Source organism: Euleptes europaea, chromosome 12 (assembly GCF_029931775.1).
Source record: "Euleptes europaea isolate rEulEur1 chromosome 12, rEulEur1.hap1, whole genome shotgun sequence".
NCBI classification, from domain to species: domain Eukaryota; kingdom Metazoa; phylum Chordata; class Lepidosauria; order Squamata; family Sphaerodactylidae; genus Euleptes; species Euleptes europaea.
This window is the reverse complement of record NC_079323.1, coordinates 14737112-14764806: the sequence shown is the minus strand read 5'-3', so window position 1 is coordinate 14764806 and position 27695 is coordinate 14737112. Positions and strand designations below refer to the sequence as shown.

General features: G+C 43.8%; 1 protein-coding gene and 1 non-coding gene across 2 annotated transcripts in view; one reads left to right on the top strand and one right to left on the bottom strand.

Annotated features, from left to right (window-relative positions):
* Nucleotides 1-27695, bottom strand: part of CNTN5 (contactin 5) — a 368571-nt gene that overhangs the window by 321838 nt on the left and 19038 nt on the right. The gene's annotated exons all lie outside the window — the stretch shown is intronic.
* TRNAV-CAC (transfer RNA valine (anticodon CAC)) lies at nt 15741-15812 on the top strand. The gene has a single exon. It is a non-coding gene; the product is annotated as a tRNA-Val (tRNA).

The window sequence follows — 27695 nt, the reverse complement described above, 5'->3', positions numbered from 1 at the left end:
ATATTCGGCATGCTCCTCTGATACTAGAGAGAATAGGTATGCAGCATGACTAGTATCCATTCTAACTAATAGCCATGAATACCTCTTTCCTCCATGAATATGTCCACTCCCCTCTTAAAGCCCTCCAAGCTGGCAGCTATCATTACATCCTGGGGCAGGGAGTTCCACAATTTAACTATGCGTTGTGTGAAGAAATACTTACTTTTATCAGTTCTGAATCTCTCACCCTCTGTTGTGTACAGGCAGGTCTGAGTCTCTGCTTTCCACACAGCAATGTATCGGAGCTAAAGGAAGCAGAGCCTGACGCATATTTTACTCTTGCCGGGAGGGGCCGGCAGCTCCTCAATAAGCACAGAAACAATAAGCACACTCACCATACAGGAACAAGGTCACAGACAGACACAAGCTCCTCGCCCTTAAGGTCTTGGCTCAGGCCACGGCTTTCTTACAAGTTCAACACCACGGCAAACCGGACTCCAAATGAAGCTTCTCAAGATAAGAGACAGGCGGCATGCAATAACATTTGCTCCCATGAGGCACTGAACGGGCAGTCTTGCTTATATTGCCTTTGTGACTTTCCAGGTGTTTCAGCTCAACTATCGGCTTCAGACTCTGATTCCTCCTGCGCCAACTTACGTCTTTTGTCCAAAAGCCGGGCTGACTTTCTCCTTTGCTGCAGTGCCATTCTACCTTTTACTCTTCTTCTCTCCACTGGTGGAGGAGACCCGGAAGGTGAAAGGCTTTCTCTTCCCTGTTCCTGTTCTCTTGTTTCAAACGGACAGTCTTCTGGATCAAAGGCCCCGTCTTGCTGTTCCGGTGTTATCTCTTCAGAGGGAGTGAGGGCTTGTTCTGCCGCCTCCTCTTCTTCTGAAGAGTATGTCTCAGGCTGACTCACGACACCCTCCAGCTTCAGCAGATGACCCCGTGTTCTAGTATTATGAGAGAGGGAGAAATGAGGGGGCCTAATGCAGTTCCCCGGGAAGGTTGTTCCATAACTGTGGGACTGCCACTGAAAAGGCCCTCTCTTGTTTACCCACCAAACAACATCTTTAATTGTAGAACAGTCAAGAGGGCCTTTTCCTGTGATCTTAATTTCCAGGCTGGAACATATGTGAGAAGTCCTTCAGATACTCCGGTCCCAAGCCATGTAGGGCTTGCATGGTCAAAGTCCTATAGCTGGTCCCAATCAGCAGTCTAACATTCTGCACTAGCAGCAGTTTCCAAACCCTCTTCAAGGGTAGCCCCAAGTACAGCACAGTGCAACAGTCCAGGCTAGATGTAACTAAGGCATGGGTGTAACTTAACACCCTGCCTTTCCCCTTCACAACATTAAAGAGAGATAAGTACAAAAGCACAAGACAGATAAGCCATCAACTGCACAGCTGACAGAAATCTTGGCCGAACACATTCCCAAATTAAAATGCTCTGGATTGCCTCCATAAAATGTTTAAGTGCAGAATACAATGCAACTGGGACAAACTATAATAAGCTTATATATATATATTCTTCTGGGGGAAAAAAGGATCATGAGACAAGGGAATGTGAGGAACATGGATTGAACAATAAAGGCAGAAACATCTTTTTGTTCACTTGAACTGTCCAAATCCTGAATCCTCTATTCTCATTTAGAAGAATGTGATGTCACTTGCTCCTTGAGTTGCCAGCTCTGGATTGGGAAATTCTTTGAGATTTGGGGCAGAACCTGGGAAGGGTAGAGTCTGGGGGGGGGGGAGCTGAGCAGGGATGTGATGCCACACAGTTCACTATCCAAAGCTGCCATTTTCTTCAGGGGAACGAATCTCTGTTATAATTCCAGGAGAACTCCAGGCCCCACCTGGAGGTTGGCAACCCCACTTTCAGTACTCCACCTTTTACATACACACAACTGCACTCACAAGATTCTCTTAATTTACATTTTCATATAAGAGGTGCTGATTCTATGACCTTAGGCAGATCATGAGAGGGAGGGCACCTTGGCTATCTTCTGGGCATGGAGTAGGGGTCACTGGGGGTGCGTGGGGTAGTTTGGAATTTCCTGCATTGTGCAGGGGGTTGGTCTAGATGAACCTGGTGGTCCCTTCCAACTCAATGATTCTATGATTCTATGAAATGCTTGCAGAATTGCCTGACTGCGGTCTCTCTCTCGTAACTTGCAAAAAGGGGAAGCAAATTTTTCTATCTGCTTATTTATGGGCCAACACTCTTTTCCCTTGGATTTAAAACCAGAAGTTCTTAAAGCAAAGATGAGTCATATATATATGCCACAATAATAAAAAGAAAAGCATATAAGACTTATGCCTCTATTTTACAACTAAAAATAATCATATATTATGGAAGGGCTAATAAATAAATGTTTTAGTACTCGTGACTAGCAGCTCTCTGCTGTTTTCGTTCTTTCTTTCTTGACACAGAAAAGTGTTAAGTTTGCAGCTGTCACTTTTTTAATGTGGGAATATTTCAGGAGCCAGAGAAGATTTGGCTAGGGGGGCTGTGCTTGCAGCACTAAATTACTACAGTGGGATCTCTATTAACTACAATTACAGCTCTGAAAACAATATAAACCAGTAGGGGAAAAAACGATCTATTTTCTCATCTCCGTATTATCACAGAAGAGAAGTGCAAACTTCAGTTTTCAGTGAAGTGGTGAAGGATTAAAATATCAAGAAGCTGAATAAGTAACTTAGGGAATAGACCTTAGCACATTTATCCTGCTTATGACTGAAGCCATAAGATCCAAGGACTTATTTCCAGCCATACTGGAGCCAATGAATTATGTTCACTAGCTAGCAGTGCAAACCTAACCCAAGTAAGACCCCTCTAAATCCGTTAAAGTCACTGGTCCCAGAAGGATTTAACTCTGCTTAAGATTGTATGGTCAGTCTTCTACCAGTGGATGCTTATTAATCAAATGATGTCTTTCTTCACAGAAGGAAACTAAGCTGAAGGACATTGTTGGATTCAGCTAGGTGGAAGGAAGTCATTGGAGTAAACCCATTTATTTGGGATTGGGCACTTATCCCATTGAATACAAAGAAATTTTCTTCAACACACACAATGTTGCCGCAAATCCTTATTACTTTTAGGAACTTTGAGTAGACCTAACTGTATACAGGATTATAGTCCTTCTGATTAAAAGACTGAGCTCAAACCTTGCTAACTATCAGTACGAGCCATGTAAAGTTAAGAAAGCATATGCATTATTTCAGAGGACGAATTAAACATATGCTTACTTTACAGCTCACATATCACAACTGACCAAAATATTGCAAGATCATGGTCAGCATTATATTTTTTAAAAAATTTATTTAAGAAAAATATATTTCTTCATAACATGATAAAAAAACTAAAAATACACAGAAACAAGTATATATTACAATAATACCAGCAGTATTAACTGATATGGAAAAGTGGGTGTAATATAAAGGCCATTGGAGAAAAGAAAGTCATATTCTCAGTTGTCTACTTAACCGGTAGCAATTACAGGATCGGAAGCAATCGCAGCTGGAGAAACATGGTGTTTGGGCAGCAACAAGTTCCACTTTCTTTTTTCAGGCATGTCGTACAAGACAGAACAGGCCCCAAAGGGAAGATACTTCCGGTTCAACAACATCACAGATTCTCATGAGTAACCCTATGTGTTTGGGAGGCCAGTGAGAAGTAAAAAACCTATTAAGGAAAGGTGTGGGATGCATGTGGCAAAATAAACGAGAGTTTTGCAAACTAAACAGACAGCTCGATGAATTGTTCCAAGTTTTAAATCTAATTTCACTTGCTACTCAAAATCCTACCATCTTTCTCTTTTGCTATTTTATTTCTCTTCTGATTGTGCTTAGGTTCATAAGAGCATTATAGAGTTGCTTAGTAATCCATATAACCTGAGAAAGGAGTGGCTGAGAAAGAATCAGCAATGGGAGTGTTGGGGCAAAAGAAGAAGAAGAAGCACTGGTAGAGGAAGGACGAGGGAAAGGGAGAAAGCAAAGGAAGGTGGGGTTCGGGTAGGGAGTAGGAGACTGGGGTAAGGGACATGGGTGACATGGGGAGGCAGCCATCAGCAACTGTGTGCTGTAACACCTCTCTAGGAATCAGTGGAAACTATGGTAAAAAGTGCTGCAGCAGGAAACAAGAAGGAGGGGATCCCGCCCCCTTTGCTGGAGGTCTGGAAACCCTAGCAAAGGATGGGAAAAACAGAAACTGGACAGGGGACAGCAAGAGAAATGTGGGTCACCAGAAGGAATGGAGTTTCCCCTCCTCTCCAAGTCCTCGCAGGTCCCCCTTGTGTTACAAGCCAACAGCAAAACGCACAGTACTGAATAGGGTTGCCAGGTCTCCCCTAGCAGGAGATGGGGGGGGGGTAGGGTTGCCAAAGCCGGGTTGGGAAACTCCTGGAGATTTGGGGATGAAATTTGGGGCAGACAGGGGCCTTGGTGGGGTACAATGTTATAGAGTACACCCTCCAAAGAACCCATTTTCTTCAAGGGAACTGATCTTTGTATGGAGTTGAGCTGTGATTCTGGGGGATCCCCAGGTCCCACCAGAAGCCTGGCATCCCTTAGTACTGAACCACCAAAAAAAGAAAAGAACAAGCTAATCTAAAAAAGAAACAAAATATGGAATAGCTTCTTATCCCTACATTCACAGACTCTGTTCCCTTTCTAAATAAGAGAATTCATGCAAACGAATGAATGTCTGCTCTTGCAGTTTCTGTTGAAGGGAGGAGCCTCGTCTGTATCATAAAATTTAACCAGGGAATGTGCTAGGGTTGCTAGGTCCCTCTTTGTCACTCATAAGAGGTTTTTGGGGTGGAGCCTGAGGAGGGAAGGGTTTGGGGAGGGGAGGGACTTCAATGCCATACAGTCCAATTGGCAAAGCGGCCATTTTCTCCAGGGGAACTGATCTTTATCAGTTGGAGTTCAGCTGTAATAGCAGATCTCCAGCTAGTGACTACATATAGGTGGCTGACAAAGATTGAGAAAAAGGACTACTCACCGGAAGCCTGTTCCACCCTTGTCTTCTATATTTTGTACTAACATCAAATCTGTGTCAGCTGTATATTTGTTTTTCTATGGATTTTGTTATATGCAATTTGTATCTGTAAAGCTGCACTAGAGTAGCACCTGTATGCCTCTAGTCGTTATCTGCAGCATTTGCTGATTATGTGCTGTTTAGCGTTCTGCATATTATCTGTGTTACAGTTAAGATAGATGTTGCAAAAATATATATATTAGTTGGAGAATTATTGTGCTTTGTTATTTTTTATTTATTAAGATATATATATATATATATATATATATATATATATATATATATATATATATATATATATATATATATATATATATATATATACACACATAATACGCAGAGTGTTAGCCATAGTAGCTGTTTTTTTTTAATACAGTACCTGGAGGTTGGCAACCCTAGGATGTGCTTATTGGCTTAGGGCTGCTTCCATCAAATTCCTGGAGAGAAGGGGAGGAACATTACTCTGTAGATGGTTCATCATGCTAACCTGCCTTCCTCAATAGGGTTTTTTTTTTAGTTTTTTTTAAAAAATCAACAGTTCTTTGTTCTATCAGAGAAGCTCCTCTGACTGAAGATGGGCCTCTTTTTGGATCATTGCTCTTTTCCACCAACAACACACATTCTGAAGAATGAGGTGGTAGGTATCAAGACTGGTGTTATTTTTGATTGCTCCCTTCAAGTGAAAAAAAAAATGAAAACCCTTGCAAATCAGGGGGCAAGGGTCTAGCCCTGTGTTAGATTTCAGCTTGTTTGTAATTACTGAAATGTAGGTAAACTTACAGGAGGGAAGGCAGCATGGTATAGCCCGATCTCTTCAGATCTCGGAAGCTAAGCAGAGTCAGCTGTGGTTAGTATTTGGATGGGAGACCACCAAGGAAGTCAAGGGTTGATTTGTAGAGGAAGGCAACGGCAAACCACCTCTGTTAGCCTCTTGCCTTGAAAACCCCATAAGGGGTCGCCAGAAGTTGGCTGTGACTTGGCGGCACTTTACACACACACAAACACAGAGACGAACTTTCAAAATCGAGTGCCCCACCTGCAGATATACAGTCCATTCCTAGGGTCTGTTCATTCCTGCTTCGTTCTTTGCAAGCAAAGACCAGCCAGGGTGTAGATCAGATTTTAGTAATGCTTTTCCACATCCCAACTGGGACAGTGATGGCCACAAGAAGTCACCGTAACTCTCAGCAGTATATAATTTTCTCAGAATAACAAGGAGCATTGTTAAAAATATAGTAATAAAATGCAGTTTTGCAATTCTGTACCAACCACGGGCCTGATCTCAAATGAACTTCTATTTAGTGCAATGTCAACACAGAGGAATCTATCCCCTTATTATCAGTAGTCAACGGAGAAAGAGTTCTTCACTTTGGCATATTTCACTCTGATTCAAATTCTGCGTAAAACTCTTGTAAATTCTTTACTGCTCGAGGGAACGTCTTTTGAACTCTTCGGTGATTGCTACCCTTCCAAACATCTGTCGTTCCTGCATGTAGCCAAGGTATTTAAAATGTCTCTGTGGCTGCAGAAAGTCAGTGTTTACAACATAGTTAAGGCCTTAGAATCCTGAGAGGCAGGAGAGTTTTATTCTGTTTTACAGACGATGAAACCCAGAGTTTCATGCAGGACACAAAGAGGTGTAGCGTCGAAGCTTGGACTTCGATTTTTCTGCAGCAGACTGAATTAACCACCTGGGACATCTCAGGTGAGGGTAGCAGTCACCTGGGGCCTCGCCTTGTTTTGCCACAGCAGCATATGGAGCCAATTTTCCCTTCACAGTGCCTTCTAGATATATATATATACACACAATGGAGTTTGTGTTTCATTGAACATGCTGGCCCCATTACGATTTGAACATTTAGAATCAAATAATGCTTCTGAGATCGTCCCTTTTACATAAAAAAAACTCGTTCCAAAAGGAGCTGATCATACAACATCATCTGCACTAACTAGAGATGGACAAATTTCACCAGCTTATCTTGGATTCCATCTTGAAGAAACAGAAGTATTTGTGGATAAATCGGTGAAGATGATAAAAGGAAGTATATCTTCACACAACGAGATGATGAAGAAGCAGCAGCAGCAACAGCATAGTTAAATTGTGGAACTCCCTTCCCCAGGATGTGGTGATGGCTGCCAACTTGGAAGGCCTTAAGAGGGGAGTGGACATGTTCATGGAGGTGAGGGCTATTCATGGCTACTAGTCATGATGTAGACCTATTCTCTCCAGGATCAGAGGAGCATGCCTATTATATTAGGTGTTGTGGAACACAGGACAATGCTGCTGCAATGGTCTTGTTTGTGGGCTTCCTAGAGGTACCGGTTGGCCACTGTGTGAACAGACTGCTGGACTTGATGGACCTTGGTCTGATCCAGCATGGCCTTTCTTATGTTCTTATGAAGACACATGAATACAGAGAACATGCTGACGCTCCCTTATACTGAGTCAGACCATTGGTCTATCAAGGGCAGTACTGTCGACTCTGACTGGCAGCAGGCTCTCAGGCAGAGGTCTTTCCATCACCTGATACCCGATCCTTTTTAGGGCTCTCGATTCGGTTCATCCCGAACCGAAAAACAGCCGAATTTCCCCTGATTCAGCGGTTTTTAGTTCGGATGGAACCAAACTCAAAAAAGGCGGGAAAATGGGGAGCTGAATTCAGAGAGTTCGGGGTGTTCGGTGAATAAATTCGGCAAATTCGGGGTTCGGCGCAGCAGCATAACCGTCAGTTAGTAAGCAGCATTCTCCCCCGGACAATCGGTGGCCAAGCTGGGTCTTCTTCTGGCCAATCAGTCGCGATTGAGTGCATGAGCCCAGCTGCTGCGTAGCCCGGCCGGGGAGAGAAAGAGAGAGTATCAGTTTGTGTGAGAGAGAAATTCCAGTGGGGGGGTGCTTGTGCACATTTGCTCCTTTCCGTGGCTGCAGGGGGCGCATTTTTTGGGGAACAGCCCCCAAACTTTCAGCGTAGCTTCAGAGGAGCCTTCTTGCAAGAATCCCCAAGTTTTGTAAAGATTGGATCAGAGGAGGCTGAGATATGGGCCCCGAAAGGGGTCCCCCCCTTAATGTGCATTTTTATTCCATTTACAGCACACATTCGCTCCTTTCTGTGGCTGCAGGGGGCGCATTTTTGGGGGTACAGCCCCCAAACCTTCAGGGTAGCTTCAGAGGAGCCTTCTTGAAAGAATCCCCAGGTTTTGTAAAAAATGGATCAGCTGGGGCTGAGATATGCCCCCCTTTTCCCTATTGGGATGAATGGGATCAGCCGATCCTGTGTGCATCTCGGCAGCGGCAAATGGAACCATATTGGATTACCCAGTCCTCCAACTCCCTCCTGATGGAACAGAAGACATCCACAGTGAGACCCCTTTTGGGGCTTTAATCTATAATTTTTCTCCTGTGTGTGTGTGTGGGGGGGGGAAGCAGAGTCTGTGTGTGTGTGGGGAGGGAGCAGTTTCTGTGGGTGGGGGGAAGCCCGTTCTGTCTGGGGTGTGTGTGCCCCCTCGAGTCTCTCTCTCCCTGGTTTGAGGGGGGGCTTCAGTTGTGTGTCCTCAGGTTTTCCCTCTTTCATAAGATCGGTTAGGTCTATTTTGATGCTTGCTCAAAAATTGTTTTCAAATTGTGACTTAAAGAATGCATTTTCCTGGTCCCGAGTCCGATGCAAAAGGGGAAATTCCACCCCCCTCCTGCTCCTTATGCTTAGCTAGCATGCCTCTGTCCATTTCCATGGTTTGCAAACTCCCAGGCATCAGGTGTTGCTTTGCATGGTTGCAAATGTGATGGTTTGCATGGTTGTGTTGCTTTGCATGGTTTGCAAACTTCTTCGCACCTGCCCTGCCCTTGCCCCCCGCAGCTCAGCTGTTTGTCAGGGCTGGGACCTTCGAGTGGGCGGCAAGCTCTGCTAATTGCAAATGCACATTAAGGAGGAGGGACCCCTTTCGGGGCCCATATCTCAGCCCCCGCTGATCCAATCTTTACAAAACTTGGGGGTTATCGCAAGAAGGGTCCTTTGAAGCTACGCTGAAAGTTTGGGACCTCTACCCCCCAAAATGCCCCCCCGGAGCCGCAGAAAGGTGCGGTTGTGATTTTAATGGCTTTATTCGGCTGAATTTTTCCCCGAACTCCGGACCTCATGCCGAATTGCATGGACCCAAAGCGGGGGAGTTCAGACTTCAGCATTTCTCGAATAAAAACGGGCCGAATTTTGCCGAATCCGAATTTTACTGATTTTTTTTCCCAACAGCCCTAATCCTTTTAATTGGAGATGCCAGAGGTTGAACTTGGGACCTTTTACATGCAAAGCAGATGCTCTACCATTTTCTCTCAAAAATATTATTTTATTTGAGCTGGAATCTGAGAGAGAGCTCAGAACACCATGACACATGTGATGGTGTCTTCCAGAACACCACCGGTTCTTCTGGTGGCACCCTAAATCCCCTCTCATGTGTTCTCCCCTCTCTTCTTCCACCCACTCCAACTTATCTGCTCTGGAGCCGAGAAGCAGAAACAGTGGAACAGAGAATGTGCCTTCAGATGGTTCTATGCCTCTTTTCTATCTCAGCCTCTCCCAAGTGGGCATGTGCAGAATGAGAGTGCCCACAATGCCTACTAATTAATGCCAGCCCTTCTGGGAACTACGTTTCTCAGAAAACACTTGGCAGAGAAGGCAGAGTATGGTGCATTCTGGGAAGACAGTTCCCAGATTGCTTGATACTTAACACCAATTGGGAAGTCCAATTCACAGAACATACTGGTGGGGAGGGGAGAGAAAGTAGAGGGATAAAGAAAGAATTCTGTCCTCTTAGCGGACTTCCATCAACAGAGAAGATAAGTTAAGGTTGGGTGAGAGAGAAAAAAGGAGAAGAGGAGGAGGGAGGGAACTCTTCTCTGGATCAACTTTATAATTCAAGCCAAAGATAAAATTAACAGCTGGGCAGCAGCTTGCCTCGCTTTTAACACTGGTTTTCCAAGCTGCTTAAAGCCCACAGTCCTAGCCACAGGAGTAGAAACTCCGTCAGCATCTCCAGCGGCAACTTCACTAAGCAACTCTGTACTTCACCATTTTATTGCAGAATATGGTCGGTCAGTAGCTCCTGATGGGCAGTCTTCGATCACATATACAGCCAGCATGAAGTAATGGCCAGAGTGTTGTACTACTACTAGTGTAGAGGTTCAGGTTCAAATTCCCACTCTTATATATTGAGAGTGTGATGCAGTAGTTAGAGTGTTAGACTAAGATCTGGGAGACGAGGTTTGCCAACTCCAAGTTGGGAAATACCTGGAGGTTTTGTGGTGGAGCCTGAGGAGGGTGGGGTTTGGGAGGGGAGGGACTTCAATGCCATAGAGCCCACCTTTTCTCCAGGTGAACTCTAAAGGGGGGGGGCTCTCATACTTGGAGTCGCTGCCGACGTCCGACCTTGGAGAAAAGGTGGACTCTATGGCTCCTTTATGAGCCCCGTGGCGCAGAGGGGTAAGCTGCAGTACTGCGTTCCAAGCTCTGCTCACAACCTGAGTTCGATCCCGACGGAAGTCGGTTTCAGGTAGCCGGCTCAAGGTTGACTCAGCCTTCCATCCTTCTGAGGTCGGTGAAATGAGTACCGTATATACTCGCGTATAAGCCGAGTTGAAAAAGCCGAACTCGGCTTATACGCGGCTCAATATGGTAGAGGGGGGAGGAGGGAGGAGGGAGGAGGGAGGGGGGAACTTACCGCCATCACCGCCGCCATCGCCCCCGGGCCCGCGCACCTTTCCCCGGCCGGCAGCGGCCTTCCTGGGCTGGCAGGAGGCCCCTGCAGGCCGGGCCGCCACCGCCCACGCGCCTCAAATTTGGGGGGGTCGGCTTATACCCAAGTATATACGGTACCTAGCTTGCTGGGGGTAAAGGGAAGGTGACTGGGGAAGGCACCGGCAAACCACTCCGTAAATAAAGTCTGCCTAGTAAACGTCGGGATGTGACGTCACCCCATGGGTCAGGAATGACCCGGTGCTTGCATTGGGGATCTTTACCTTTACCTTTTATGGCTCCTTTTCTCCAGGTGAACTGAACTCTGTTGCCTGGAGATCAGTTATAATTTGAGAAGATGTCCAGCCACCACTTGGAGGTTGGCAAACCTATGGGAGACCCAGGTTCAAATCCCCACTCTGCCATGAAAGCTCACTGTGTGACCTTGGGCAAGTCACAGACTCTCAGCCTAACCTACCGCACAGGGTTGTTGTGAGGATAAAAAGGAGGAGAAAAGAACAATGTAAATCACTTTGGGTCCCCATTGGGGAAAAAGGTGGGAGTATAAATGAAGTAAATAGATAAGTAAATTTAAAATATATATTAGTGTTGTTAAATTCCCACTCTGAATTCCTCTTTACTGAGTTTCTCCCTGAAATCCATTTCTTTTACTCTTTTTAGGAATTTGGAGTCTGTTTCTAATCAAGTCCTTTTTGATCAAAAGATAAATTCAAAGCCAGGAGAGGCAGGAAGGGAAGCTCTGCAAAACTGCAGAAATTTCCACTCCGTGGATGCTCAGAGGCAGGCCGTGTCTTCCCAAATCTTCCAGTCCTCCTGCTGGAGCAACACCCTGTGGTATGTAACATAAAACAACCTCAAGGGCTGGATTTAGAACAACAGCCCATTGATTTCAGAGAGAAATGAAAGAGAAACCCCACTTGAAGAAAGAGAATAAGAGAGATCAATGGCTATGTCTAAATACGTGAACTTCAGAAAAAAAGAAATTCCCTTCTCCACAATAGTGGTTATTTTGCACAAAGCACATTCACAGGGGATCTTGCACAGTCTTTGTTGTGTGGATAAAATGGAAGAGAAGAAAACCATGTAGGCTTGGAGGAAGGGCGGGACAAAAATATGATAGTTTGATTCCTCTGGTGAATAGGAATGTTTGAACCGTTCTTTGTACACTGGATTATTATTTTGCTAACAGCTCATTCTCCACATTTCACAGTGTTTTGTAGCTTATTCATTTGTATTCTATATGCTTGCTGTATGGTTTTTATATACAGTTGATAGCATTTATTTATTAAAACATTGTTGTTTTTATCCTGCCGCTCCTCGGAGGAACTCAGTTCAGCATATATCATTCACCCCTCCTCCAAACATATTTATATGTACAATGCACATCCCTTCTATGTGTAGGGTTGCCAAGTCCCCTCTCTTGATTGGTGGGAAGTTTTAGGGGGTGGGGGTGGGGGTGGGGTGGCCCCGCACACATGATGATGTCACTTCTGGGTTTACCCCTGGAAGCACCAGGTCGCCAGAAGTGATGTGATTGCACGCCCGCCTGGAGCAGATAGGCAGATTGGTGGGCAATTGCCCGCCAAAACCACCCACCTGACAACCCTATATATGTGTAAGAACATAAGAAAGGCCCTGCTGGATCAGACCACGGCCCATCAAGTCCAGCAGTCTGTTCACACAGTGGCCAACCAGGTGCCTCTAGGAAGCCACTAACAAGACGACTGCAGCAGCACCATCCTGCCTGTGTTCTACCGCACCCAAAATAATAGGCATGCTCCTCTGATACTAGAGAGAATAGGTATGCAGCATGACTAGTATCCATTCTAACTAATAGCCATGAATACTCCTTTCCTCCATGAATATGTCCACTCCCCTCTTAAAGCCCTCCAAGCTGGCATCACCACATCCTGGGGCGGGGAGTTCCACAGTTTAACTATGTGTTGTGTGAAAAAATACTTCCTTTTATCTGTTTTGAATCTCTCACCCTCCAGCTTTAGCAGATGACCCCATGTTCTAGTAGTATGCATATAATAATCTAGTAAAATGCATATCAGACAGAGTTATTGCAACGGTGCATATTTTATAGGAAACATTCAGTGGGAGGAAACAGGGTGGTGCAAAAACTCACGGGGGACACAAGGGACAAGTGAAATTGGAAAGGAGATTTCCAGGTCAAATTTGAAATCACTGCTGGTAAATACTGACCCTTAAAGACCCATTGTCTGACTCTGTAAAGAAGCTTCTTGTATTCAACATCCAAGAAATATCCTCTAAGAAGTTTTATTTAATCTACTCTTTCAGACAGAGGCCAGAGAGAACACTGAGCTTTCTACAGGGCCAAAGTACTTGTCCTCCTTTTTGGTCTGCTCTGCCCCACTTTTTCCCCATCTGAGCTATAAATATTCACACGCAATCTGTCCCCACTAAAATAAACAAAATAAAACAAATGCTCTCAGCTGCAAATAATTCTCGCTCCTGGCTACGTATTGCCCAGATAGAAAAATCAATACTAAGAAATCAACTCAGCAAAAAACAAATTAACTGTGCTAGTGGCTCGGACTTGTTTGGCAAACTTTTGCTTTGCTGTGCTCAAAACCTCTAAGGCGCTCCACTTACTGCAAATCAAATAAGGGGTGGGGGGAAGAGAGAGGAAGCCATACACGGAGGAGATTAGTTTAATAGTGGCTCACTATCAATTCTCAATAAAAAAATAACAACAAATATTGGTTCTATCTCCATGCGGAGGGGACCAAGTGACGGCTGTGACGGCCATTCCAACATCTGCAAACCAGGATTGTGTTTTGTCACTGGAGCTGTGACTTTCCAGTTATTACCGGCATTATGAAACACAAAACCATTAATGCTGTTTATGTCTGTTTGGGCATTCCACCATGTGGCTTTCTAGAAGCACGGTGGTCGTTGAAACGTCCTTGTGATTCTGATAATGACATTCTAGTTAGGAAGCCGGAGAATCGGGGACTGGAGCAGTACGCCTTGAGAGGAGTACACAATTTAACGGGAAATGGCTTGCAAAGGGAAGTGCGAAAGGGACCGCCATGCGATTGGCAAAGCCGTGCCCGGAGGCGTCCTGCAGGGAGTAAAGAAAGAGTTGTTTAAAAAGAAAGATTTCAGGAACTGCACTCTGAATTCAAATTTGCCTCAGTCGCAAGGGCTTTGTAGACTGAAATGTCAAATGATAAGAGGATCAGCACTCAGGCAAGCCGTTTTCAGAACGTACGAAACCTCATGGCTCACCATTGATCCCAGGGTACCGAGAGCCAGTGTGGCATAGTGGTTAAGAGGGGTGGTTTGGAGCGGTGGAGTCTGATCTGGAGAACCGGGTTTAATTCCCCCACTCCTCCACATAAGCGGCAGATGCTAATCTGGTGAACCAGTTTGGTTTCTCCACTCCTACACACAAAGCCAGTTGGGTGAGCTTGGGCCAGTCACAGCTCTCTTAATAGCTCTCTCAGCCCCACCTACCTCACAGGGTGTCTGCTGTGGGGAGGGGAAGGGAATGTGACTGTAAGCCAGTTTGAGTCTTCCTTAGGGGAAGAAAGTCGGCATATAAAAACCAACTCTTCTTCATCATCCTTCCAGGACTGGCTGGGATCAGATCTAGGAGCTTTCATGTCTGTATTCAGGTACCTCTTGAGATGAAGCACTTGTGGTTGCAAAACTGAGGAGGAAGAGGCAGTATGTCTTTCCAAGTTTCTACCTAAGGGTAGGATATAGAATGGGAGGGGCAGTGGCTCCGAAGTAGAGCTTCTGCTTGGCATGCAGCAGGTCCCAGGTTCAATCTATCACATCTCCACGTAGCCCAGCAGAACACTGGCTATATAGATTCCTCTCCTAAATTATAGAATGGGAGGGACTGTGGCTCAGTGGTAGAGCATCTGCTTAACAGGCAGAAGGTCCCAGGTGCAATCCCTGGTATCTCCAGTTAAAGGGACTAAGCAAGTAGGTGATGTGAAAGACCTCTACCTGAGATCCTGGAGAGCTGCTGCTGGTGTGAGTAGACAATACTGACTTCACACATGCCAACGCTGGAAAAGATGCAGATTGCCCTATTTACACAAAAGGGCAGTCATGCGTATTGGGAGGATGGTGGGTAACATGCTGTCTTTTTATTTAAAATTGGACCTTCAAAATCACAACAGTTGAACAGGGTTGTAGCTCTGGTCTTCCTTCCCAGCCCAAAGTGACTGTATTATACCATTAGCGGTCAGCAGTAGCAATGCTAAACAACAGATCTGGAATTCTAACAGCATCCCAGACATAATTTATTTATTACCAATGAATCTGTCATCATCATCAGAGACACTTGTAGGTCTCGTTCTGTTTTCCAAGCCGTGCCGTACACATTGAAACACGCGAAACAATCGAAATTTAAAAGCTGTTGCTCGGCAGAGTCCCCCGGTCTTGGTACCCACTTTGTCAATGACAGGCGCTTATTCCAGCCGCACCAAAGGAAAATGCAAATGTGTGTGTTATTTGAGCTAGCTCTAATTTATGCAATTATCGTGGTCAGCGCTATTGATTCCTCCATCAAGCCCGGACAAATTGGACTGGACAAAAGCTCTCAGAAATCATTCGCTAATTATTATCTCCCTGTAAACATCTCATCCATCATGAATAATCAAGTCTTTAACACAGACGTGAAAATACTCAATTGCTTGGCAGCCGTGGAAGTTCCACATGGGCAACCATTTGCCAGAATGTGGAGGTTTTTCATGCCTAGGCAGTCATGAGTAAAATAGCTGGCGAAAGGAAATGCCTGGACTCCTCAAAGTAAGCTTGTGGAATTCACTACTGCAACCCTACTTTTTGATATAGCTATATGCCTCTGAGCATATATTTGACAAACAAAATAGATGTATGTTACATGGCACATTAGGAAGGAAATCAAGCCAGATCAGAGGGAACGTGAATAGAACGTTAACAACAGAATCCTTTAAGTAAGTAAGTAGGGGAGGGGCTGTGGCTCAGTGGTAGAGCATCTGCTTCACATGCAGAAGGTCCCAGGTTCAATCCCCGGCATCTCCAGTTAAAGGGACTAGGCAAGAAGGTGTGAGATAACTTGCTATTTTAAAAATAAAAAAGAAATTACTCACTGTTAAGAAAGGTATATAGTCTATTTTCGTCTGCATTACAGTAACAATTGAATAAAATATATTTTAAAAACAAACAAAAATGGTTTTAGGGTTTTGTAATTTTAATGGTTTTATGCTCTTTTATGATTTTACTGTGTTTTATTTTGTGATCTGCCTCAGGCAGGTCTCCAACGAGACGGCACATAAATTTTGTAAAGTAACAAGTAGTTTCAAACAATAACTAAGGGTAGTCATGACTCTGAATCCCACCAATTAAAAGTTACAATTGCTGATTAAAATTGGCCTCTGCAAATTGATCAAATTTGTTTGATTAATGTTATCAGTGAAACCCATTATGAAGACATGTCCACACATATTAGACTGTCAGAAGCCCTGCAAAAGAACGTTTTGAACACTATATGAACACAACACAGTAGAGTTAATTTATCTCCAAAACATCAAGTTCCTTCTCAGTAAATGGTCCACATAGGCGTAATAAACAACATTAGAGAATCTTCAACGTGGCATATAATTAAGAGATATGTCAAGAGTTTGATATAAAGTCCCCATTGTCTGAACAGCAAATTAGAAAGCCCTGTGCATCCGCCTGCGAATATGGAAATGTGTGAGCATACAGGAAATGTCTGAAGTGTTAATTCTGACATAACAGTGTTTAACATTAAATATTAAATAAACACACATTTGAAATGAAAGGCGCTTTCCACCATGATCTAATTTATGCTCTTTATCACTTCTGTGGCTTACACAAAATGTGAGGATGAAAAAGTACAGCTAAAAGAATGGGGGTGGGGGAGGATCCAAAATGAGATGTACAAAGTACAATCAAAAGGCTAAAAGTGAAAGAAAAATAATGGAGAGGACATAGCATATCTGAACTAACGTCTAATTAAGGCAAAGTGATATCTGTTTTAAATTGTACTGCAACTATCTAATGCTGTTTTTCCATAAAGGTCATCCTGAGAACATAATCCTGCTGCTGTGATCAGGTCACATTTTAAAACAAGATTTCAACAAACTAAAATGTTTGCCCCTCTACTGATTTCCACTCTTCAAACAGTGTTCAGCGCTAAGAACAAATTCAGGGCACAATCCAGTTACTTCTATTAGGGGTTAAGCAGCAGGAGATTACCTGTAAAGTTGCCAAATTTGGTTGGCTGGTTCTTAAAATTAAGAAAAGGCGGAGTGGCGTATAAAGATGCCTTATGTAAATTCGTATTTTAATAAGATGTATATTGGTAGTATGTAAGCTATTTTACTTATGGATTAATTGTGTTCTTATTTATATTCTGGTCTATGACTGTTTTAAATAAACTTGACTATGAGGGTTGCCAACCTCCAGGTACTAGCTGGAGATCTCCTGCTATTACAACCGATCTCCAGGCAATAGAGATCAGTTCACCTGGAGAAAATGGCCTCTTTGGCAATTGGACTCTATGGCATTGAAGTCCCTCCCCTCCCCAAACCCCTCCCTCCTCAGGCTCCACCCCAAAACCTCCTGCCGGTGGTGAAGAGGGACCTGGCAACCCTAAGGTGGCACCTGGCAATCTACAACTATTATCACTGATATGCAGGCAACCAAGGTCAGTTTCCCTGGAGAAAATGGCTGCTTTGGAGGGTGGATTCTATGGCATTATACCTCACTGAGGCTCATCCCCTCCCCAAACCCTGCCCTCCCCAGGCTCCACCCCCAAAATCGCCAGTTTTCTCCAAACACAGAGCTGGCAACCCTACCTTCCATACATGCAGCTCGTAGGCCTATGCCTACAGAAGGACATGCCCATAAGTGAGTGCCTTCTTGAGTACTTGGGGAGACAATGAACACATGAAGCTGCCTTATACTGAATCAGACCCTTGGTTGATCAAAGTCAGTATTGTCTACTCAGACAGGCAGCTGCTCTCCAGGGTCTTGGGCAGGGGTCTTTCCCATCACCTCCTTGCCTAGTCCCTTTAACTGGAAGGGCTGGGGATTGAACCTGTGACCTTCTGCACGCCAAGCAGAGGCTCTACTGCTGAGCCATGGCCCCTCCCCATTAAGTGTTACCATTAAGGACAAAGCTGCTATCTCTTGCTCTGCGTAGGTACCTTTGTTGTGAACTTGAGTTTAAATATTTGTATATTCTGTTGTGTGTTTGTGTTGCAGAGAAGCATATGCATGCATCAGTAAAAATACTGCATAGAAAATACCTCTGGATGTAAGCATGTATAAAATTCCATCTAGACTGAGCTTTTTTGTGTTGCAGTAGCACTAAAAGAGAAATTAAGGACAAATAACAGAATGGGCTCTGACCTGGATGGCTCAGGCTACGCCAATCTAGGCCCCACCAGTTAGTACGTGAATGGGAGATTACCAAGGATGTCTAGGGCTGCTACACAGAAGAAGGCAAAGGCAAATCACCTCTGATTGTCTCTTGCCTTGAAAACCCTACAGGGTCACCATAAGTCAGTTGGAACTTGATGGCACTTTCCAACAGGACGGACCAAAAAAGATGTGCTCACCCCTACTCATATTTCTCAGTAGAAAAATATTTGGTGGCCACACTACAGGAACCATAGCAGCAAAGAAATACAATATTTTGTTCTTGGAGTTTACATCTTAAGCTTCTTAGCTGCATTCCACGTGGTTCTCGGGACAACATTTACAAAGATTGTAGCAGACAACTAGGACGGGGAGACAAATGGAGAGGCTAATGCCATGTAGCGAGAAACACATTGTGTCTAGGAGCTATAGAATAACTGTACAGATTCAACCAAGCAGCAAAGGAAAGAGAACTGTGTGCTGTCTTGCACCCGCTGCTACACCGGGATCAGATTCATTTGTCAAGTATCGGGATCAATGTGATGCCAAGCCGACACATATGGCCCGATTGCACTTACTTCAAAGTTCAACATAAAGATCAGCTGTATGTCTATGAACTGTGGGAGAGTTTTGCCCCCTCCCATCACATCACCCAGACCCAATCCAAATGTTCTTCAGGCAGGGCTTATGGAGGACGTCATGGTGTGCTATGGCAAATCAGACCTGGAAATCCCCCTTGGGTGGGGTTGGATAGGGAGACAAGTCCTTAGAAGGCTTGTTCAGTCCCATCCATGGTCTTTTTTGTCCTTGATTCAAACTTGAGCTCGAACAGCAAAGCCTCAGTGAAATCAATTTGCTTGGATCCTATGCTTGAATCCTGACCATAGTTCCATTTGTGTGCTTTATTTCCACATAAGGAATCTTTTGCATTAGGGCTATTGTTTCTGTAAGCACTAAAGATACTGCTTCTGCTTGCACAGTCTCTTGAGCATGGGGGCGGGGGGAGAAGAAGAAGAAGATAAAGAAGAGCTGGTTTTATATGCTGACTTTCTCTACTATTTAAGGGAGAATCAAACCGTCTTACCATTTCCCCCCTCCCACACAACAGACACCCTGTGAGGTAGGTGGGCCTGAGACAGCTGTGACTAGCCCAAGGTCACCCAGCTGGCCTTATGTGTAGGAGTGGGGAATAGAGTTCACCACTCCAAACCACCGCTCTTAACCACTACATCATGCTGGAAAGCCACAGAGTACAAAATCCACTAAGCTCTTGCGGGACACCAGCAATGAAAATCCATTGGTAAAAGCGGTAAGATCTACAGTAGTAAAAGCACAAGTGGAACAACACCATAGGATCTAAGCCATAGCATTTAAACCATTAAAACATTTTAAGGATCAGAGCCATTAAGGGTGTGTGAGTATATAAATAACTCAGTGAGGCCTGGAGCTATGTGCGAAATCTTTGGGCAATATAAAGCTGTGGATTTTTACAATGCAAACAGGGACTTTATGGGAATGCAAGATATCTGTGTGGTCTATGTGCAGAGGCTTTCCTTCCAAAGCCTGAAGACAATCTAGCTAAGGCTAAATGTTCATAAAGGCTACTCATTTCAATAGAAAGCCAACATGGACTTATGTCTCAACAGCAATTTAGATTTGGATTATTACATGTTTTTCTACAGCTGAAGTAGCCTGCAAATAATAAACATCCCGATACAGGTCAACCACTTGTGAATAGGGCTTTTGTCTGAATGACTGATTATCTGGCAACACAATTGAACACACAGGGGACATAATTCTGCAAAGTATTTGCAAAACATAGGGTTACCAATTCTGGGTTGGGAAAGTACTGAAACTTTTGTGGGTGAAGCCTGGGGAGGGTGGGGTTTGGGGAGGGGAGGGAGGTCAGCAGGGAATAATACCATACAGTCCACCCTCCAAAGCAGTCATTTTCTCAAGAAGAATTAATCTGTCACCTGGAGATCAGTTATAATTCCGGGAGATCACTAGGCCCCACCTGGAGGTTGGCAAGCCTAGCAAAACATCGCTTTGAAATGAAATCTTTGGATCTTCATTATAAGATAACTAAACTTTTCGTAGCTGGTCGATGAACTGAACAAGGGAAAAAAATATCACTTTAAATCTTTCTTCAGAGTTCTGAAAGAGTTTCTGTCTAGACATAAGGAATAATTTTCTAACAGTTAGAGCGGTTCCTCAGTGGAACAGGCTTCCTCGGGAGGTGGTGAGCGCTCCTTCCCTGGAGGTTTTTAAGCAGAGGCTAGATGGCCATCTGTCAGCAATGCTGATTCTATGACCTTAGGCAGTTCATGAGAGGGAGACCATCTTGGCCATCTTCTGGGCATGGAGTAGGGGTCACTGGGTGTGTGGGGGGGAGGTAGTTGTGAGTTTCCTGCATTGTGCAGGGGGTTGGACTAGATGACCCTGGTGGTCCCTTCAAACTCTATGATTCTATGAAAGTTCTGTGTTGGCTTGTAAAGTGTTTTGCTCATAACACTTGCATTCCATTACACATGCTAGAAAGCATCAAAGCGCTCCCCCGCCTCTGGTCACCAAGTTCAGCTCTAATTTCATTAAGGCAAACTGATTGCGAGCTATTTTACATCGAAGACAGCAGGGGTTGTAAATTTCATTCTAACTGATTGGAATATATGATCTAACAAAACCGAGGGAAGACCACCTGCTGTGGTGAGCACATGAGTTATTCAGTCAACTCTATCTCAGCGCCGTCCGTAAAAGCATTATGTTAAACATGGCTGAATCTTAAAAGTCACAATTAGAAGGAAGCAGTCCGTTGTGATTCACACTAATGTCTAGAGAGGAAAACAAATCCTAACAGTTGGATGGATGCTAGTTAAATCTGCAAGAGTTTATAAGCAATATATTTATGGAACGGCACAGCCTGAAATGGATGGCATCTGCTTCCTTATGTCTCGGCTTTATGCCTCCATGTAAGTAGAGTATTGTAGGGTCTGTGCTTAGGATTGCTCTTCTTTGTGGCTTAAATCCACCTTGGCTATCAATTTGTCATCTCTAGGGTTGGCAGCTCCAGGTTGGGAAATTCCTGGAGGTTTTGGGGGTGGAGCCTGAGGAGGGTGAGGATTGGAGAGGGGAGGGACTTCCATGTCATACAGCCCAATTGCCAAAGCGGCCATTTTCTCCAGGGGAATTGATCTCTCTCGCCTGGAGATCAGTTGTAATAGCAGGAGATTCCCAGCCACCACCTGGAGGTTGGCAACCCTACTTATCACCTCTCTTGATATGTTCCCCTGTGACAACATTGCTCATTTGAGCAACGTCTTTTGAAGATGCTCCATCCCCATCACTGTCAGTCTTTAAGCAGAGGCTGGACAAGCACTTGTCAGGGATGCTCTCTAAGCTGATCCTGCATTAAGCAGGGGGTTGGACTAGATAGCTTGCATGGCCTCTTCCATGATTCTACAATTCATCCCGCAAAGGGTGAGAACAACAGCTGCTTGTACCCAAGCGTTCCGTATTGTGGCCCCCCACTGAATGGAATGGCTTGCCTGACAAGTTCTCCCTTACTTTCATTGTTCTGCAGAATGTGTAAAATGGAATAGTTCAGGAGGTCACTTTTATAAAGGGAATATGCTGTAATTTTAATGCCTGTGGGAAAAAATAAGCAACCTCTTTATTCTATGTATAATATTGTTTTGATTGCATTATTTTTAAAAGTTTTGTAACCACATCTCAGAGAGGAAGGCGGATTATAAATGATGACATTAAAAGCCCTGGGCAGATGGTCACACAGTGTGTGCAATTCTACAAGAGGAGGAGGAGGGGGGTAGGAGCACATTCAGTGGCCCCTCATTATCAGGGTTGCCAGCTCCAGGTTAGGAAATACCTGGAGACTTTTGGGGCAGAGCTTGAGGAGGGCAGGGTTTGGGGGAGTGGAGGGATTTCAATACCATAGAGCCCAATTGCCAAAGTGGCCATTTTCTCCAGGTGAACTGATCTCTGTTGGCTGGAGATCAGTTGTAACAGCAGGAAAGCGCCAGCTAGTACCTGGAGGTTGGCAACCCTATTCATCATGTCTGATTAAGGTTACCTAGAATAGCCTGGCAACCAGTGGGAATACAGGATAGAGACATGGGGCATGTTTGGGAAAACCCGGAAGAGGCTTCGCCTCTCTAGGAATTGCCAGAAACTCTATGGTAAAACTATAGAATTTCTGGCAATTCCTAGAGCAGACTGACATAACTTCTGGGTTTCCCCTGGAAGTGAAGTCACACCAGCTCCAGATATTTTTTAACATTAATTTTCTTCTGTCAGCCACAGGAGCAGCAGCAGGAAAGTGGCAGCTCTAAATCTGATCTCCATGTGTTGTGCTTCCGGACTGCTTAGGGCCTAAACAGCATAGATTTCATTAAATGCTCCTATGTGGCTCAAATGACACTGTTGAAGTATATCTGTTCTTGATATGTAAGCATAACTTCAGTGCTGAATCTCTTTTGCTGGATTAATACAGTTACCCAAATCCTACTAGTGCTTTACTTTGGGCGAAAACACATGTTGCTTTAGCCTCCTTTATTCCTTGTTTCAGCCAGGATTCAGCCAGGATCGAACACATGCATTTTCGCCGAACGTGCGTTGATCCTGGCTGAATCCTGGCTGAAACAGGGAATAAAGCGACCATGCGGTTTTGACCTTTGTTTAAACCAGTGGTTCCCAAACCTTTGGGGCTACCATCCCCTTGGTTCCACAAACTCAACCCCAGCGCCCCCTACCCTATCCTATAAAAAGCATTATTCAGAAAATTCACTAAAGAAGATTATAACAATTTCAAAACAGTAACAATTAATTGCACATCTATTCTAAATCAAATTAAAACATTTTAGTTGAAATTTATTCAACAAAACTGATGAACTTGATCCAGTGGTACCAGCTCTTCAAAGTCTGAAAGAAAAAAATTCTGATAGTTTCCACCAAATCTGTCAGCATGGTGCCATAGCTTGATCTATTTTAAATTAGTGAACACCACAGTTGAAGGGGCCCCACCTCTGGTGCCCCCCCCTGCTGCTTCCTTGCCTCTTAGTGCTCCCTAGGTAATACCACCGCCCCCCAAGGGGTGGTACTGCCCACTTTGGGGACCACTGGTTTAAACAAACAAAAAATTTATTTTCACAAACTAAAATTCCGTTTATAGTGATTTAAAAAAGTCTAAACTATTCTACTTAAAAAAAAAACCTTTAAAATTGTTGAATTAGTTTACTCAGATGACTTTTGGGTACTAGATACATACATGTATGATAAACTTAGCAGAGGACTGATTAGCCAAGTGTACGCGCATAAATCGATGAAGCCTATTTTTTAAAATAACACCTATTTGCATTTTTGCCTGTTGGATGCGGTGACGAATCTATTAATTCTGTCAATATCTAATACTCTGAGATCAGAAATCACAGAACCTAAGTAAAACTAATTAACAGAAATCGTTGCCACTTGGCATAATAATACTTCTTTAATCAAAAGTTGGGCTTACAATTTCATTTTATTATTGAAACAAGATGAAAGAGTTGCTGGTTCATGTTCAGCAGAGTGCAGCCTTGTGTTTTAATCAACCTCAAGCAAGTTGTATTTTGAATGCATAATAAAGGTTTGGAACAGATTTAGCTTTCTGTCCATTTGCAATGAAATAGAAAAACGGGGAAATAGCCAATAAAAACTGGTTTTGGTTTTTTTTTAATTGCCCTACTGGTCCCTGCTTCTCCCTGGCAATAAATCAACAAGCTTTATGGAAACAAGTCTGTTCTGCAGCTAAGTTTGCCAACCTCCAGGTACTGAATCCAAACAATACATAGGTTGACCCAAAACAATGCACTATACAAGGTATAATAAGAGTAATACAACAATGGTTGTGCTATTCAAAATGAATGAAATAACGTGCGCATAACAATGCCTCAATGTCTCATCATACCACATGTATAAATCTACGACAAATTTACATTTTCCAAGACATAGTACTGTCTATTATAAATCCTGATATGGTATTACAAAAACAGAGCTGAACAAAGCATACAGAAAGTGACTTCCAAGACGTAGTGCATACAGTCAAGCAAAGTCCCAAGGAGATGTGTAATTTCACTGCGCGTCTTCCTGAAGTGCTTCATGTCAAATTCCGGAGCACCGGCCAGCATGTAGCCAACAGGAAAGCAAGCCAGCAGGAAAACTGTCTTTTAGATTTGACTCATTTTGTCCTCCAACTTCATCAGTTCCATCTCCTTCAATGTAGCATGCTGCTTACAATGCTGGTGCAAATCCTTCACTTAAGGTTCCTGGTCTTAACATAGGTGTGCTGATTTTGTAGTAACCTCCAGGTACTAGCTGGAGCTGCCCTTCTGATCTCCAGCCAATAGAGATCAGCTCACCTGGAGAAAATGGCCGCTTTGGAGATTGGACTCTATGCAAGTGAGAAGCAGAGGTGCTTTGCCATTGCCTTCCTCTGCAGAGTCTTCCTTGGTGGTCTCCCTTCCAAGTACTGACCCTGGTTAGCTTCCAAGGTCTGATGAGATCATGCTATACGACGCTCCCTTCCCTCCCCTACTCCCTATGTAGCCTTCATAAATGACAGAAGAGCCCAGCTCAGACTTCTGCTTCCAACAGTGGTCAGCTAATATATCAACAAGAACAACAGGCTGGTGGAACTCCCTACTGCCATCCCTCACTTGTTTAAACCACCTTTGCCTGTAGAAGGACTAGGGCATGACAGCTTACGCTAGCAGGTTTTTGTTTTGTTTTTTAATGAGTAAACGGAGGAAAATAACTGGCCATATGAGTTTTCATCCTTCCAGGGGCTATAATGGTGACATCTAATGAATTACTTACCATTTACAAGAGTATCACTATGTTCCAGGAGGATGGATTATTTTAACAAATCGTAGCCTGGAGACTCCTGGGCAAGAATTTGGCTGATCAATGGCTGTTAACGGGTTTGGGGAGGAGGGAAATTGTGTCACGAGCATAACCTCCAGGCAAAAAAATATTTTTTACTGAATTGTGCAATAGATAGATTTAAAAATACTGCTGAGTTCTAAAGCAGATCACAAATCCATTGTTCTGCCTGTATTTGTATTTTGATACCACAAAATTTCTATTAATAACACGCTGGGAGAACTCAAAATAGGTTTTTAGGGTGGGGGGAATTTACAGTTTTTCATTTCTTAACCATCAGGCAAACACTGCGAGTGCCGTGATTAATTCTGTGTCTTTAGTGAAGCTTATCTCTCTAGAGACAGTCTGATAAATTATTTAGTGGGCTATATATTTTGCAAAGATGTATAATATTTCTATTTGATATCTCTAAATACTAGCAGGATTGAGCAGCGTCTGGAATAAACTGCTGAAGTTGCTCTCATTTTAAAGTGTTCCAACCCCTTCTAAGCCAGTTGTGTTAGGAATGGATGCTCTGTTTGCAAGAGATCTTAGCAACAAGATCAGGGAGATCCAGATAACCCACTTTCTCCCTAGAGATCCCCAGTTCCAAGGCAGTTTGATCAGTACTTCCTGTTTCCAGCTAGAGATGTACTGGATTTATATAAGATTTTCGATCTTTGAAACAAAATCCCATTATATGCAGCTAGCAGTAAGCGTCCCTAATATAGTAGTGGGGGAGTTCGGACTTCAGCACGGCCCGAATCAAAATGGGCTGAATTTTGCCGAATCCGAATTTTACTGAATTTTTTTTCAACAGCCCTAGGAAAAACAACCCAGCTCGCTTTCGCAGGCTGGTCATGCGCAGTACTTGATGTCATCCAGAAGAACGTCAATCTTGGTCTAGCCAAAACTGGCTAATCATACCCAGTATATGATATCCAGCGAAGGAATATCAATTATGGTTTTGCCAAAAACAATATAATGAGGGTAGAGATAAGGAAATCCAAGGAATGTGGGATCTAGATAACTTCTAACATGTTTTGCTAAAAGGCTTCATCAGCCATTTATCCCGTGAAATTTCAGATAGACAATGCTGGAGATCTCCCACCATTATAACTGATCCCCAGGTGACAGAGATCAGTCCAGCTGGAGAAAATGGCTGCTTTTGAAGGTGGACCCTAAGGCATTATATTCCATTGAAGTCCCTTCCCCCTCCAAACCCTGCACTCCTCAAGCTCCACCCCCAAATATTTAGGCATTTCCCAACTTGGACCTGGTAACTCTAGCCATATTAGGGAAGTAGGATGGAAGCCTTTCCAGGGCTGTTTTGGACTGGAAGTCCATCCTCCTTCCCCCATGGCTTTGCTTTTCATAACACTTGGCAGGCTCAGCAAAATCCTTTTGGTTGCTTAGCAACCTCCAAAATGGTAATTGATAGCTCAGTGCCATTATTTTTTAGAGCTACAGGCATTGTTTCCATTATTTTAGGGAGTTTTAATTCCCTGTAGTATTTCTGTTTTAAGGTTTCAGATTTTTCTGCAAATTTGGGACTTCCTTCACCTTTTTATAGAAATCCCTCCCAACTGACCTCACTCCATTTTGCAGATCTATTGATCCATGCTCTATGGCACAGTTTTAGGGTTGCCAGGTCCCTCTTCATCACTGGTGGGAGGTTTTTGGGGAGGAGCCTGAGGAGGGCGAGGTTTGGGGAGGGACTTCAATGCCATAGAGTCCAATTGCTAAAGCGGCCATTTTCTCCAGGGGAACTGATCTCTGTTGGCTGGAGATCAGTTGTAATAGCAGGAGATCTCCAGCTAGTACCTGGAGGTTGGCAACCCTACCCAATTTGGAATTAGATATATGACTTTATCTGTTCTGAATCTATTTCTCATCTATCTCATTAGGTCTCCCTGAATTCTAATGTTATGGGAGAGTGAGAAAATTCCTGTCTCCATGCCGTATTTCATTTTATAAATATTATTTCCCCCTGTAGTTGTCTGTTATCTAAACAAAGTCAACCCAAACATTAAGCCTTTCCTCGTGAGGAAGATGCTTCAATCCCCTAGCAATTTTGGTTGCCCCTTTCTGTACCTTTTCCAGCTCCATGTAAGCACTTTTATAAGTAAATGGATCTGAGTTCAATAGGGCTTACTCTCAAGCAAGGGTGTATAGGCCTGCAACCTTAAAGCAATTAAACAGGCATTCCTTCTTCCCGGGCAACCCAGAGAACTGCACGTCTGTGTCAGGCATGAGGATCTCTGTCAAGAGATTTCATAGTATCATCATAAAACTACAATTCCCAGGATTTTGGGGGGAAAGCCGAGGCACTGAAAGTGGTGTGTCATGTAGATACATCTTATAAATATATGATATTGGACATGTTTTTTTCTCTCATGGTACAAAAGATTAGCTGGTACTTTAAACACACCAGGCTGAGAAGTGCCAACTAGACATTGATTCAATATTCACCACAGGGCAATTCCTGAGGTAACTCAGGCAAAGGAAAATATTTTGAAGTGAAGAAAATGGTGGCTTAATAAGATTTAAGCAATTTCACTTTCCCACTAGGTAGGAAAATTAGAACATTTTCCCAATTACCTTTCTTGA